We start from the raw sequence: 15292 nt of genomic DNA on the forward strand, positions 1-15292 counted from the left end.
CCAACAAGTTCCAGAGTAAGACATACCATGCAAATTCTCCAGCAACACAGGAACACAGCCCTGAGCTTCAATACACAGGCTGCCCAAAGTTACTCCAAAACCATTGACATCTCATAACTCATTACTAGACACTTCATTGCACTCCAGAGATAAGAAATCCAGCTCCACCCACCAGAACGCCGACACAAGCTTCCCTAACCAGGAAACTTTAACAAGCCACCCGTACAACCCCACCCACAGTGAGGAAACTCCCCAATAATGAGAACTCCACAAACTGCCAGAATACAGAAAGGCTACCCCAAACACAGTAATATAAAGAAGATGAAGAGTCAGAGGAATACCCAGCAGGTAAAGGAACAGGATAAATGCCCACCAAACCAAACAAAAGAGGAAGAGATAGGGAATCTACCTGATAAAGAATTCTGAATAATGATAGTGAAAATGATCCAAAATCTTGAAATCAAAATGGAATCACATTAAATAGCCTGGAGACAAGGATTGAGAAGATGCAAGAAAGGTTTAACAAGGACCTAGAAGAAATAAAGAATCAATATATAATGAATAATGCAATAAATGAGATCAAAAACACTCTGGAGGGAACAAATAGTAGAATAACGGAGGCAGAAGATAGGATTAGTGAAGTAGAAGATAGAATGGTAGAAATAAATGAATCAGAGAGGAAAAAAGAAAAACGAATTAAAAGAAATGAGGACAAACTCAGAGACCTCCAGGACAATGTTAAACGCCCCAACATTCGAATCATAGGAGTCCCAGAAGAAGACGACAAAAAGAAAGACCATGAGAAAGTACTTGAGGAGATAATAGTTGAAAATTTCCCTAAAATGGGGAAGGAAATAATCACCCAAGTCCAAGAAACCCAGAGAGTCCCAAACAGGATAAACCCAAGGAGAAACACCCCAAGACACATATTAATCAAATTAACAAAGATCAAACACAAAGAACAAATATTAAAAGCAGCAAGGGAAAAACAACAAATAACACACAAGGGGATTCCCATAAGGATAACAGCTGATCTTTCAATAGAAACTCTTCAGGCCAGGAGGGAATGGCAGGACATGTTTCAAGTGATGAAAGAAAATAACCTACAGCCCAGATTACTGTACCCAGCAAGGATCTCATCCAAATATGAAGGAGAAATCAAAAGCTTTACAGACAAGCAAAAGCTGAGAGAATTCAGCACCACCAAACCAGCTCTCCAACAAATGCTAAAGGATCTTCTCTAGACAGGAGACACAAAAAGGGTGTATAAACTCGAACCCAAAACAATAAAGGAAATGGCAGTGGGATCATACTTATCAATAATTACCTTAAACGTAAATGGGTTGAATGCCCCAACCAAAAGACAAAGCCTGGCTGAAAGGATACAAAAACAAGACCCCTATATATGTCGTCTACAAGAGCCACACCTTAAAACAGGGGACACATACAGACTGAAAGTGAAGGGATGGAAAAGATATTCCACGCAAATAGAGACCAAAAGAAAGCAGGAGTAGCAATACTCATATCAGATAAAATAGTCTGTAAAACAAAGGTTGTGAAAAGAGACAAACAAGGACACTACATAATAATCAAAGGATCAATCCAAGAAGAAGACATAACAAGGATAAATATATATGCACCCAACATCAGAGAAGGCAATAGCACACCACTTCAGTACTCTTGCCTGGAAAATCCCATGGATGGAGGAGCCTGGTAGGCAGCAGTCCATGAGGTCGCTAAGAGTTGGACACGACTGAGCAACTTCACTTTCACTTTTCACTTTCATGCATTGGAGAAGGAAATGGCAACCCACTCCAGTGTTCTTGCCTGGAGAATCCCAGGGATGGGGGAGCCTGGTGGGCTGCCGTCTATGGGGTCGCACAGAGTTGGACACGACTGAAGCGACTTAGCAGCAGCAGCAGCAGCAGCAGCAGCATGGACCCAACATAGGAGCACCACAATATGTAAGACAAATGCTAACAAGTATGAAAGGGGAAATTAACAATAACACAATAATAGTGGGAGACTTTAATACCCCACTCACATCTATGGATAGATCAACTAAACAGAAAATTAACAAGGAAACACAAACTTTAAATGATACAATAGACCAGTTAGACCTAATTGATATCTATAGGGCATGTCGCCCCCAAAACAATGAATTTCACCTTTTTATCAAGTGCACACGGAACCCTCTCCAGGATAGATCACATCCTGGGCCATAAATCTAGCCTTGGTAAATTCAAAAAAAATTGAAATCATTCTAAGCATCATTTCTGACCACAATGCAGTAAGATTAGATCTCAATTACAGGAGAAAAACTATTAAAAATTACAACATATGGAGGCTGAACAACATGCTACTGAATAACCAACAAATCACAGAAGAAATCAAAAAAGAAATCAAAATATGCATAGAAATGAATGAAAATGAAAACACAACAACCCAAAACCCGTGGGACACTGTAAAAGCAGTACTAAGGGGAAGGTTCATAGCAATACAGGCGTACCTCAAGAAACAAGAAAAAAGTCAAATAAATAACCTAACTCTACACCTAAAGCAACTAGAAAAGGAAGAAATGAAGAACCCCAGGGTTAGTAGAAGGAAAGAAATCTTAAAAATTAGGGCAGAAATAAATGCAAAAGAAACAAAGAGACCGTAGCAAAACTCAACAAAGCCAAAGGCTGGTTCTTTGAGAGGATAAATAAAATTGACAAACCATTAGCCAGACTCATCAAGAAACAAAGGGAGAAAAATCAAATCAATAAAATTAGAACTGAAAATGGAGAGATCACAATAGACAACACAGAAATACAAAGGATCATAAGAGACTACTATCAGCAATTATATGCCAATAAAATGGACAACATGGAAGAAATGGACAAATTCTTAGAAAAGTACAACTTTCCAAAACTGAACCAGGAAGAAATAGAAAATCTTAAGAGACCCATCACAAGCATGGAAATTGAAACTGTAACCAGAAATCTTCCAGCAAACAAAAGCCCAGGTCCAGATGGCTTCACAGCTGAATTCTACCAAAAATTTAGAGAAGAGCTAACACCTATCCTTCTCAAACTCTTCCAGAAAATTGCAGATGAAGGTAAACTTCCAAACTCATTCTATGAGGCCACCATCACCCTAATGCAAAAACCTGACAAAGATGCCACAAAAAAAGAAAGCTACAGGCCAATATCACTGATGAACATAGATACAAAACTCCTTGACAAAATTCTAGCAATCAGAATCCAACAACACATTAAAAAGATCACACATCATGACCAAATGGGCTTTATCCCAGGGATGCAAGAATTCTTCAATATCTGCAAATCAATCAGTGTAATACACCACATTAACAAATTGAAAAATAAAAGCCATATGATCATCTCAATAGATGCAGAGAAAGACTTTGACAAAATTCAACATCCATTTATGATAAAAATTCTCCAGAAAGCAGGAATGGAAGGAACATACCTCAACATAATAAAAGTTATATATGACAAACCCACAGCAAACATTATCCTCAATGGTGAAAAATTGAAAGCATTTCTCCTAAAGTCAGGAACAAGACAAGGGTGCCCACTTTCACCACTAGTATTCAACATAGTTTTGGCCACAGCAGTCAGAGCAGAAAAAGAAATAAAAGGAATCCAAATTGGAAAAGAAGTAACACTCTCACTGTTTGCAGATGACATGATCCTCTACATAGAAAACCCTAAAGACTCCACCAGAAAATTACTAGAGCTAATCAATGAATATAGTAAAATTGCAGGATATAAAATCAACACACAGAAATCCCTTGCATTCCTACACACTAATAATGAGAAAATAGAGAAATTAAGGAAACAATTCTATTCACCACTGCAATGAAAAGAATAAAATACTTAGGAATATATCTACCTAAAGAAACAAAAAACCTATATATAGAAAACTCTAAAACACTGGTGAAAGAAATCAAAGAGGACACTAATAGATGGAAAAATATACCATGTTCATGGATTGGAAGAATCAATATAGTGAAAATGCGTATACTACCCAAAGCAATCTATAGGTTCAATGCAATCCCTACCAACCTACCAACGTTATTTTTCACAGAGCTAGAACAAATAATTTCAAAATTTGTATGGAAATACAAAAAACCTCGTATAGCCAAAGCACTCTTGAGAAAGAAGAATGGAACTGGAGGAATCAACCTGCCTGACTTCAGACTCTACTACAAAGCCACAGTCATCAAGACAGTATGGTACTGGCACAAAGATAGAACTATTGATCAATGGAACAAAATAGAAAGCCCAGAGATAAATCCACACACCTATGGACACCTTATCTTTGACAAAGGAGGCAAGAATATACAATGGAGAAAAGACAATCTCTTTAACAAGTGGTGCTGGGAAAACTGGTCAACCACTTGTAAAAGCAAAAATAAACAAATGGGACCTAATTAAAAGTAAAAGCTTCTGCACAAAAAAGGAAACTATAAGCAAGGTGAAAAGACAGCCTTCAGAATGGGAGAAAATAATAGCAAATGAAGCAACTGACAAAGAACTAATCTCAAAAATGTACAAGCAACTCCTGCAGCTCAATTTCAGAAAAATAAACGACCCAATCAAAAAATGGGCCAAAGAACTAAACAGATATTTCTCCAAAGAAGACATACAGAGGGCTAACATACACATGAAAAGATGCTCAACATCATTCATTATCAGAGAAATGCAAATCAAAACTACAATGAGGTACCATTTCATGCCAGTCAGAATGGCTACTATCCAAAAGTCTACAAGCAATAAATGCTGGAGAGGGTGTGGAGAAAAGGGAACCCTCTTACACTGTTGGTGGGAATGCAAACTAGTACAGCCACTATGGAGAACAGTGTGGAGATTCCTTAAAAAACTGGAAATAGAACTGCCTTATGAAGAAAAGTTATGACCAACCTAGATAGAATGTCGAAAAGCAGAGACAGTACTTTGCCAACGAAAGTCCGTCTAGTCAAGGCTATGGTTCTTCCAGTGGTCATGTATGGATGTGAGAGTTGGACTGTGAAGAAGGCTGAGTGCCAAAGAATTGATGCTTTTGAACTGTGATGTTGGAGAAGACTCTTGAGAGTCCCTTGGACTGCAAGGAGATCCAACCTATCCATTCTAAGGGAGATCTTCCCTGGGTGTTCTTTGGAAAGAATGATGCTAAAGCTGAAATTCCAGTACTTTGGCCACCTCATGCGAAGAGTTGACTCATTGGAAAAGACTCTGATGCTGGGACGGATTAGGGGCAGGAGGAAATGCGGACGACAGAGGATGAGATGGCTGGATGGCATCACCAACTTGATGGATGTGAGTTTGAGTGAACTCTGGGAGTTGGTGATGGACCAGGGAGGCCTGGCGTGCTGTGATTCATAGGGTCACAAAGAGTTGGACATGACTGAGCGACTGAACTGAACTGAACTGAACTGATGACCCAGCAATCCCACTACTGGGCATACACACTGAGGAAACCAGAATTGAAAGAGACACAAGTATCCCAATGTTCATTGCAGCACTGTTTATAATCGCCAGGACATGGAAGCAACCTTGATGTCCATCAGCAGATGAATGGATAAGAAAGCTGTGGTACATATACACAATGGAATATTACTCAGCCATTGAAAAGAATACATTTAACCAGTTCTAATGAGGTGGATGAAACTGGAGCCTATTATACAGAGTGAAATAAGCCAGAAAGAAAGACACCAATACAGTATACTAATGCATATATATGGAATTTAGAAGGATGGTAATGATAACCCTGTAAGCGAGACAGCAAAAGAGACACAGATGTATAGAACAGTCTTTTGGACTCTGTGGGAGAGGGAGAGAGTGGGATGATTTGGGAGAATGGCATTGAAACATGTATAATATCATATATAAAACACATTGCCAGTCCAGGTTTGATGCAGGATACAGGATGTTCGGGGCTGGTGCAGTGGGATGACCCAGAGGGATGGTACGGGGAGGGAGGTGGGAGGGGGGGTTCAGGATGGGGAAAATGTGTACACCTGTGGTGGATTTATGTTGATGTATGGCAAAACCAATACAATATTGTAAAGTAATTAGACTCCAATTAAAATAAATACATTTATATTAAAAAATATATGTACTGTCTAGGTTGATCATACCTTTTCTGCCAAGGAACAAGCATCTTTTAATTTCATGGCCGTAGTCACCATCTCAGTGATTTTGGAGCCCAAGAAAATAAAGTCTGTCACTGTTTCCATTGTCTCCCCATTATTTGCCATGAAGTGATGGGACTGGATACCATGATCTTAGGAATAACATTAATGATTCCTATTTGTGTATCACCTCACAGCTTATATAGACTTTCCCATCATTATTTCATTGAATCCTTGCAAGTTGTCTGTGAGGTAAACAAGGCAAGTAACATTTTCCAAGTTTATCAGAAAGGAACTAAGGACTCCAAAATTCTTCCTCAGGTGTCTTCAACAGCTTTATCCTGAGTCCTTTTGGGACCATTGTCATGCATGCAGCTTAAATGTTAAGTGTGTGATGTGACTGGAATCATATTACTTTATATAATTTAACAATGTTGCTGCTTCAGTTGTCTTAATTTTTAAAGAAGTAGCCTAAGTTCATTAAAAAGTGTGTTGCAAATGTGTTTGTTCTTTGAAGTTCAGTTAATCTTGCTTGTGGGGAGCTAAGCTTTCACCCCGTGAGGTCATAGATCAAGCACCACTAAGTAGTGGCTTAAATAAATTGTCAGTATAGCCTCTGGATGGAAATAATTCCAGTATGTCAGCCTTAAAAATTTGTTTGTTATAGCACCTGATCAGAATGGCCAACATAGCTGTAGATATAGAATAATGAGATGGATCTTTTAGGAGACTGTGGATACAATGATGTGATAGATACCACCAGACTCCCTAGCCAGGATTCACACCTTTTCTTTCTAAATTATTCCCTAATTTAAAAAAGTAATTCTCTAGAAAAGACATTTAGTCAACTAATCAGTCAGTCAAGTAATTTAAAATTTTCTGAGACTCTGATGCTTGGAGGGATTGGAGGCAGGAGGAAAAGAGGACAACAGAGGATGAAATGGCTGGATGGCATCACCGACTCGATGGACGTGAGTTTGAGTGAACTCCGGGAGATGGTGATGGACAGGGAGCCCTGGCATGCTGTGACTCATGGGGTCGCAAAGAGTCGGACACAACTGAGCAACTGAACTGAACTGAACTGAGGAGAGGAAGCCTCATTCTGTGATCCTGTAGTGAGGGATCTTTTACCATTTAGAGGTGATGGGGCTGGAAATTGTGTCCAGTGGGAATTATCTGAAGGTTCTTTAAGAAGGAAATTGTCCCTGGAATCTGTGAACAGATACGTAGTCTTCCTGAACCTTCCAAAGCAAAAAGAGAGCTCTGAGTGCCCCGGGTGGCCGGGAGAGAGTGCTGGCTGGAAAAGAAGACATCAATATGAACAATCAATCCCTGCTGATGGCAGAGAAATGGGTCATTAGCAGAAGATAAACATCCTTCTGTGTGAATGGAAGATGCTGATTTAGTAATAACACTGATAATAACATTACTATTAGCTACCAATGATGGCATACCTAATATGGGCCACATATTGTGTCAGTTAAGTACACAAAAGTTAGCTGTAATTATCCAGTTTTACAAATAGTAATGCTGAAAGCCTCTTGAAGGTTAAGTTACTTTCCCTGGGTTACACACCTAGTGAATATCTATGTGATCCAATGTCTCTACATTGACCCTCAGCTGGTAACATTAAATAATATTGAGTGACTGTGTGCTTACTCGATGATATTTTAGTTGAGACTGAGTAGGCTTTAGTTTTGGAGAGGGCAATGGCACCTCACTCCAGTACTCTTGCCTGGAAAATCCCAGGGACGGAGGAGCCTGGTGGGCTGCAGTCCATGGGGTCGCTAAGAGTTGGACACGACTGAGCGACTTCACTTTCACTTTTCACTTTCATGCATTGGAGAAGGAAATGGCAACCCACTCCAGTGTTCTTGCCTGGAGAATCCCAGGGACGGGGGAGCCTGGTGGGCTGCCGTCTATGGGGTCGCACAGAGTTGGACACGACTGAAGTGACTTAGCAGCAGCAGCAGCCACAGGCTTTAATTTAGGCTTGGTGATATCTCCTTTTCTTTATTAAAAATGTATTTAGATGCACTGAGATCAGCATGCTTAGAAATGAGCAGTTAGTGTCAATCTGCAGAGCTGTCTAGAGTAGAGATTGCTCCCTCTTTCTGAGTGAGGGGCTTTTACCAAAAAAGTAGGCAATTCCCATAAAGTAACTCTGGCCTTTTGTATCAAGAGCATTGATACAGAAGAATTAAGTGAATAAATATTAGTTTGCAATAAAATGGAATAAATGGAAGAGGCGAGGGGCAGGAAATGCTAGTGGGAGAAAAGAAGAGTTATTAGGCTATTTATGTCTTTTTTGTGGCCTTTCTCTTGCTGTCTGGCTAGACCTGGTCCTGAATAAGTGGCTTCAAGCACTGGTTGGTATCTTGCCTTGCTCAGTAAATTTGTTCAATGGTCAAGGGAAAATGATTATTTCCCACTGCACTGTTGTTAGAAATTGAAGTCCCCATATAACAGAAGCAATTTTTCAGTTCTGTTGAGCTGCAGTTTTCTACCTTGTGAAAAAATAAAGACTGTGCAAAATATATACTCTGATAATTTCAAGCTTTAAGCCTTCAAAGAAAATTCATGTTTTTTTTTTTTTTTCTATTTAAGGAGCTATGAGTATATGTGTGTGTGTATATATATATTTATGCACACATGCACATAAACATATGGAATTAGAGGAAAATTAGGGAAATGGGAAATTATACTAATTTGCTCTTTCCTTTATTCTATCTTAGGGGATACATACACAACACATGAAAACTCACAGCTTTTGTTCAGTTCAGGCAGTGAAAGCCTGGTTCACTTCGCTTTATAGAAAGAATAGAAACAAATAGAAGGATCTTTAGACCCTTATCATTCTTCCTTGCCTACAGCTCTCTCCCAGACATTTCCTTATTCAATCCTGTTGTAGCAACAATACATTGGATGGTGTCAAGCCTCAGGGGCTCAGGGAGGTACAAAACCAGTTTGGGCCTTGTATTTCTCCATTTAAGTTAAGGTTACAATTTGTCCGGAGGCTGATTTTTATTTAGGCCTCAGGCCTCCAGGCCTGTACTCATTTGTGTGGCACATTATAGCAATTCTCTTCAAGCAGACTCTCACCAGAGGGATTTCATTCTTGCAAAAATCTAAGTTAGTGTAGGGATGGTAGCATAGGAACAAATGGCCAAGGAAGGAACTGATGTCCACTGGGCCCAAGGGTGAGTTGTTCTAATCTATTCTCTTATTCTCACCATCTCACCACAGACATTTAGCATTAGGGGTTATGGCAATAAGTTAAACATGCTCCCCACCTTCAAAGACATTATAGCCTAACAGGGCAGAGGGACCTGCAGAAGAGCAACTTATTAATAGATACCATAAAATGGTGGCCAGAATATGGAAATGGGCAAAATTAAGTAAAGTACATATGGAAGGAGCCATCCACCAATGCCTTTTGCCCAAACCCTGGACATCCATTTCCAGAAGTAAATTCTTTCCCTCCCTATTTTAAAAAGCCCCCACCTCACACCTAGATACCTGCTATCATTCCCTTTTTGAAAACCAGGCATTTCATGGGGCGGGTGCACCATCGAGAGTTTGCAAGGTGTCTGTGTAATCTGTGAATTCACTGTGCTTATTTACATCTGTGGCTCTTTGGCCCTTTCCCCTTCTTTTGTCTCTTTCCTGTATCCGTGACTCCAAAACCTTCATTTCTATTCAACATATGTCAAATTTTCAACTACCAAGACTTTGAAGTGAAGGGAAGTCATCCCAGAGAGGGGGAAAAAAGTTTTATCTGTGAAAGTGGGATCTGCACAGGGCAAATCTGTTAAGCAGAGGGTCATTAGCTGAGCAGTCCTCAGGCAGGTGGGCCTGGGTGTGTGGATGACAGAAGCAGGCCTGCTGTGTGAATGAATGTGATGGGGCAAAGGTTTACCACCTGTAAATTGTGAGCCCCTATCTGAGAAAGGATGCCTGGAGACAGAAGAAGTATACTAGTAGGTTGAAATATGTATGTATATATTTCCCTCTCTTGGGCCTTATCAAAAAGACTGTATATTTTAAAAGTTTTAACTTTTTCCCAATTCCAAGTGGGGCTGTATCTAAGTTAATGGTGCCTAGGAAAGATGTATGGCTGCATCCCTTTCTGAAAGTGCTCTCCAGAGACTTTCCTCAAAAAGTCCCACTTGATGACAGAGCAAGAAACAAAACTGCTGATATTGTTCAAACAGCAGGAAACATATTTTATTTACAACATTACTAATAAATCCTTCCTACTACATTTTAAATTTTCCCTCTTAAAGTAGACAGTATGAAATCTCATAAAAGGGGTGTATACATGGCATTGATGAACATGCCTCTCCAGGAGACGTATCTCCGCTGCACACCTGGGGAAAGGGGCAGCCTAAATGAACCTGGAGGATTCTCTCCTCAGTATGACCCACCATGGTTTCTCTGTTTCCTACATCCTTTTAGATTTCTTTGTTTAAAGAAACCCATTTCCTAACAAGCACAGAGCAAATACCCCCATGGATACATTAGTTTCTTCTTTTCTCATAAACTTTTTCTTTCTTCCTCTGTCCCTCTGATGCTTCTTTTCCTTCTCAATTTTTTTTTTCTAGCTCTTTTTTTTTTTTTTTTTACATACTTTCAACCAGTTTTCTCATTTCTCCTCTCTTCTTTCTTTCTTCCCCCCTTCTAGGCATTTATTGAGGGAGGAAGAGAGATATTTTTTAAAGGTTAAAAAGGATGGCTATCATTTTCAAGAATATATCAATCTAATATCGGAGAATGTTAGTCCTTTCTGTTTTTTAAGTCTTTAAAAAAATGCTGATCATGGATTTGGGGTGATTCTGATAGTGATTATACCTTGCTTTTGTGTCTATTTTGCTTACTGTTCACAAAGTCTTCTTTCACTTAGGTTTTATATACTGTAGGACTGCCAGAGACAGTATTCAATGTGTTGATTTGAGTCTTCCAGATTTGAGGTCACTAATATTTCTCAGGCTATGACACCTGAGAGACAGATAATTGGTGACACGATTCAATTCCATAAGCATTTACTCGCTGGGTCCTGTGTGCCCGGTACCATATATCCAAAGAGGAAGAAGCTGCAGCCTTGGCTTTCTTAGGAGTTCCCAGGCCAATGCAGAGCACTAAGTGGTAAACTATTGGTGTCATCATTGGAATATGAAGGATTGCTTATTATTATGATTATCATTATATATTTTTGATTGAAAATGAATGTTATGGAAGATTAAGGGCCTTAAAGAATGAGCAGGAGTTTTATGTATTGTGATTGGAAGGGATGTATATGGAATAACCTAATCAAAGGAACAAGTGAAATGTGAACTATTATTGGCCATATCAACAATGGTTTCACCAACTCTCAGGAATCCTCTACCACCTTGATCTTGTTCTGTTCCCATTATCAACACTGGGGAATTTCCACCATCTGCTTTTTCATATCCTACTTTTAGCCAACTGAGAATTTTCACTGAATCCATGTTGGTTCAGTGCACTCCTTTTTAATTAAAAAAAAAATAAAATAAGCCCCAGAGTTTCAGAAGGCAATTTCAACATCCTAAAGGGTTGGAGTGACATGGTACCAGCCAGTAAAGTACATGAGGGAAGCCGAGATCAAGGAATCAAGGACTATATCACCAGATGTAGGAGAACAAGTGACTTCCATTCATCTGTTTTTGTGGAAAGTGCTGGGAATAGCGTGTATTTTCAGAGTCATAGTTACTTTGATAGTATTTGAAATCATAAATGCCTATTTCACAACCATGCATGTAGTATGCTCATGTATTAGGTTGATCCATGTGAAATGCTAGTATCATATGATAATCAGAATGGGACTTCCAGGGCCTCCTCAATTTCTCAGCCATTAGAAAATTAAAGGTTTTAGGAATCTTTAATACATTTTACACAATCCATTTTAGATAACTGATGAAACTCAAAGATTTCCTGATGCAATATGGGAAACATTTTTTCACATAAGGATATTTCCGTGCACAGCAAATGGGGTGTAAACAATCAAGTTTTTTGTCTTGTTTTGGATCTATATCACAGCAAACTATTCAGAACTCTTTCAAAAATGTTTTAGGAAATTCTGAAAATAGACTCTTTAGGAATTTTGTTTCTAGATCCAGCTGGAAATACTAGGAAACCAGCCTAATGTGAAATATTCCATCTTTTGGTTGAATACATTTGGTCTGTTCAGATTCAAATAACAGTTATTAAGTACTTGAGCATTTTCTAACTTACTAGCTCATGTTCTAGGTTCATTCATTATTATTTATACATTATTTTCTTTAATAACAACTCTGCATGTGACCTTACACTTATTTAGGTACTATTTTCTCATTCCACAGATGAGGAAACAGCTTGAGAGAAGATAAATGACTTGGTCACATGGAACAGAGGAAGAATGGAGCCAAGCATGGGAGCCAGGCATTGGACCCAGGCCTCTTGACTGTAAGTCTTGTGTTCTTTCTGCTCTTCCATGATCCTTATGTCTAAACTTCTAAAGGAAAATTAAAAATTACATCTAGGGTGAGATGCCTGTGAAAAGAGGAATGAGATATTTATTATTGAATTAGGCTCATATGTTTCTATCCTTTATCATGTAGAAATGTAACTATATTTATGCATGATATTATATACGTCATAGTGTTGAACATATATATGTTCATATATGATATTATATATGTCTTATATGTCATAGTGTTGAACAAGAGGGCCATTCTATTTAGACAAGTAGTGAGAAAATTTTCAGAATATCCTGGACTATAGGAAGAGGGCTGTAAGGGAATGACATGATTATAGAAGAAGGTATGTATATAATGCATGGAGCATGTTGCCTTGATCTCTGTGACTATTAGTTTGGAAACATAAAAGAAATGTGTCTGTGTGTGTGTATCTGTGTGTATGTGTGCATGCATGCGTGTGCTTCTGTCCTATGAATTTTAACATGTAATTTGATATTACCTAAAAGTACAATTTATCTGAAATGTCTTATATGTTTCCTATTACAAAATTTGAGCTCGTTCAAAATTTATAAAATAGACTATGATCATCTTACTGAAGCATTTTTTGGTTTACACAGGTACCATCACAATGTAAATATTATGTGATTTATATTTGACTTTTAGAGATGCATCCATTATGTTAAGCAACTTGCACTTGTCCATATACAGTCTGGTTTATGCAGGTCTGTATAATTTCTGGAGAGTGTGGACCTTCTTTATTTTTTATATTCCTACTGTGATGCTTGATGTTTTATGGATAATGATCCCTTTGAGAATCTGATGAAGTAATGAAGCTTGTTCTAAGAATAGATACACGCATAAAAGTCAACAACCTTGCATTTCATGCCAGGGATTCGTGAACTTCTTGGCACCAATCCCTGGACCTCCAAGTTAAGAATAACTTGGCACTAAGTCTGCTACATAGTAGGTTTCATAGATACTTCTCTTATGCTCCTCAACCCATAACTATGAGATGTGAGTATGAGTGAATGCATCACTCCACAGCTCAATCCCATCTCCTCATCCTCTCTAAGTCTAGTCCCATCCAAACTCTTCACTCTGACTGAAGGGAAAGGAAGGGACCATAATTCCTGTGGATATGTAGTCAATCTTTGCTTTTAATGGTACCATTTGGCATATCTACTCTGGCTTGGAAATTTTTGAATTAGACATAAGTAATAAAGCTTTAAGTTTTTTAATCACCAGATGACGTAAAATAAGTGCCCTTTGTCTCTGAGCTTCACTGAGTCATTGAGACCCATTTGTGGAGACTGGATGAAGTGAAGTTCAAATCTGAACTTGGGAAGAAAAACAGGCGAAGTCCTCAAATGCATGGATTATGCTAAAAAACAGTGATTTTACATTTTGATGTGGTTGTTGTGTCTCTAAAGTTAGACATGAGAAGAATGGTGGTGTAGAAATGCCAGTGTATTGGATACTGCCAAGAATATTTTGGCGATCAATGACTTGCAGAGTTGTGTACGTTGCAAAGTTTGCCTTCAGGCTCAGGATTTGAATTGGTATCATTGAAAAGCTTTGTTTGTAAATAGACAGACTCAGGCCATTTCTAGTTTGTGTTGCATGGGATCAAATTAATGAACAGGGATTTTTTGGTAGTAGAATACAAATTTTTGTAACAGACATTACTATTTTCCATTAATATACTATTTTCCTTTCCTTCTGGACACAAGTTAAAATTGCTCTTTCCACCCTACCTCCCTGAAATTAATTGAGGCCATTTGATTCTCTTTGGCCAGTGAAATGTAAGCTAAATGAAATTTAACACCCATGATTCTACACCTCCCCTTCCATCTACCTCACTGACTTATGGAGTTCCAGATGGCGGTGCCTCCATCATGCTTGATCCCTGAGTGAGGATAACATGGAGCAGAGGCCACTTACCAACCTACAATGGTTGCATAGCTGAAGCAAGAAAAACACTTTGGTTGTTATAAGCCACTGATGTTTATGGTTATTTGTCATAGCGGCACAGCCTAGTCTGTTATGCCTGCTATTATACAACTTCTGTTTAAACAGTGTAAACAGATTAATGAGCTAGTGAGTAGATAGAACAATGTAAAAGGGAAAATTAGTAGTTTCTTGTTTTTAATAGTGGGTCTGTTCCTCATAGGAGCATCTCAGACAGTCGTTCTGGGATTCTTGGCTATTCCACAAAGCAAATATGTGTGTGCAAACATATCGATAGCAATGAAAACTTAGAGAATTCACAATGGCTGGGCTGGCCCAGTGGCCCAGGCAAATAACCACTATTTGCTTCCTTTCCCCTTTTGTTTTCTCTGAGAGCTAGAGAGTACTTGAGTCACTCAGCTTCCTCCACTGGGACAGTGGTGACAATGATCTTGTTGTTCTCTAGAGGCTCCATGTCATGGTTAAGTCACTTGAAACTGTTTAATAATCTGTGCAGGGCTTGTTGGGTCACAAAGTCCCAAAGCCTCTTCCTCACACATTATCTTCCACCGCTCTCATTTTTTTGCCCATGAACAGAAGAGTCTCTCAGGACCCTTTAAAGTGTATCCATCACAGGCTTGACTACAATGGGAAAGGGGTAGGAGAAAGTACTTTCACCATTAGCAGGCACAAGCTGAACAAATCTCAATAAGTGACAGGCATAGGTGAT

The 15292-nt window shown here is 38.9% G+C and overlaps 1 long non-coding RNA gene across 1 annotated transcript in view; it reads left to right on the forward strand.

The window, feature by feature from the left end:
* LOC138988987 (uncharacterized) overlaps positions 1–12560 on the forward strand; it is a 118069-nt gene extending 105509 nt beyond the window's left edge. The window contains exon 3 of the long non-coding RNA XR_011465243.1: positions 12499–12560. This is a non-coding gene — a long non-coding RNA (uncharacterized lncRNA). The remainder of the gene's footprint in view (positions 1–12498) is intronic.
* The last annotated feature ends 2732 nt before the right edge of the window (positions 12561–15292 follow it).

Source organism: Bos mutus, chromosome 8 (assembly GCF_027580195.1).
Source record: "Bos mutus isolate GX-2022 chromosome 8, NWIPB_WYAK_1.1, whole genome shotgun sequence".
Taxonomy (NCBI): Eukaryota; Metazoa; Chordata; class Mammalia; order Artiodactyla; family Bovidae; genus Bos; species Bos mutus.